The sequence below is a fragment of the Loa loa genome (genome assembly GCF_000183805.2).
Source record: "Loa loa unplaced genomic scaffold supercont3.446, whole genome shotgun sequence".
Taxonomy (NCBI): Eukaryota; Metazoa; Nematoda; class Chromadorea; order Rhabditida; family Onchocercidae; genus Loa; species Loa loa.
In genome coordinates, this window is record NW_018108626.1 from 45,591 (window position 1) to 47,557 (window position 1,967).

Below are 1,967 nucleotides of genomic sequence, written 5' to 3' on the forward strand. Positions count from 1 at the left end.
GAAATTTTCGTGTGTTTTGAAAAAAAATTTTTTTATTAAATAAAATGCAATCGTATGATTAATAAAAAAAAAAAAGTAAACTAAATGAATTTTTCTGCTTAATTTTTTCATTAATTTGAAAGAAATAATACAATGATTTTTTATGATATATACTTCAGTAATCTTATAAGGTTATACGTATGGAACAAATTACCTTTGTTTGAATTCATATTTAATTTAAATTTTCATTTGTAAAGATGATGATGCATAACAAGAGGTATATTGACATTTTTAAATGTAATGACGAAATATGCAAATCAAAACAAGCTAACATTTCCTATTTCATTATCATTTTTTTTCTTCTTCCTTCTTGTTTTGTTTTTTCTTTTTAGCTAATTCAATAAAATTAGAGTAAAACATTAATGAAATGGAAATTGAATAATGAATGTATTGAAATGAAATACCAGTAAACTGAAAAAGAGCGAAAACGAAGTGAATTTTCATTGAAATATGAGCAAAAAATTTGTTTTCTTTTTAGCATTTGTTTGATTCATCAGTTCATTAATTCTGAAATCAATATTTAAATAATCGATTAACTTACTTTAAAACAAGTTAAAAGTAATAAATATATTATGTTATAAAATTTTCTTATTTTCCTATTACAAATGCAATTTTTAACCAATCATACAAAAACGTTTATGATTCTAATAAACTTTTCATTTACGCACACACACACACACACACACATGCATACATACATCTACACGCACACATACACGTACGCTTACGCACACATACACACGGACACACACATATCATACACATATATACATATATACATATACACGCACACACACACACACATCATACACATAAACACATATATATACATACACACGCACGCATGCATTAATGTGCACACTCTTCAAAATACAAATTGAATTCATTTAATAAGCAAACTTTTTTTTTCATCTTTTTTGGTCGTTTTCTATTGTGTTTGCAGTTTCGTCAGATGACAGAAGAAGACGTGACACTACAGCGACAGCTTACCGTCAACCTTCCCTGCCATGTATTCTTGCTCCATTCCCGCTCCTCTTCTTCCTCCTTCTCCTCATCTCATCACCGTCACTATAGTCAATATTTCTCCTTTTTGAATTGCGTAAAATTTCCATCTCTATATGCATCATATTAATATTACTATTATTATTATTTATTGCTTAATTCAATTTATTCAATTCATTTTCATTAAAAAATTAAAATTATATCTCAATATATATGAAATGTTTTGTTCTTTTTGCATTTTTGTGATGACTTCTGTTACACATCTTAATGAAATTAATTCGAATTTCAAATCAGTATTTATTACATTATAGTTTAGAAATCTTATTACGATGAAAACACTATGCTTGTGATACTTTAGCGTGAAAAAATTTTTTTTATTAATGCAGAAAGAAGCATTGCTTCATTACTATACGTGACAATGACCGGATAGTTGAAGCTAAAGAAACATTGCTTCATTACAATGATAAAGACCCAATATTTAAGTAAATTTATTTAGATGAAAGTTCAAAATGACTAATACACATGAAATCAATATTTGTATTTCCTCATGATAGTAATATAAAGAATGCTTTAGAATTGGAATAATTTTACTATTTTATTTATTTTATTGGCAATTTTGCTTATCGTTTAAATAATTTGGATCTCCCTAATTAATGTTGTATTTCAATTAGAATTTTTCGAATTTCATCTTCGTCATCATTATTCGTTTTCATCCGATAATAATAATAATAATAATAATAATAGTAATAATAATAATAATAATAATAGTGATAATAATAATAATAATAATAATAATAATAATAATAAATAATAATAATAATAATAATAATAATAATAATAATAATAATAATAATAATAATAATAATAATAATAATAATAACAATAATAAATAATAATAATAATAATAATAATAATAATAATAATAA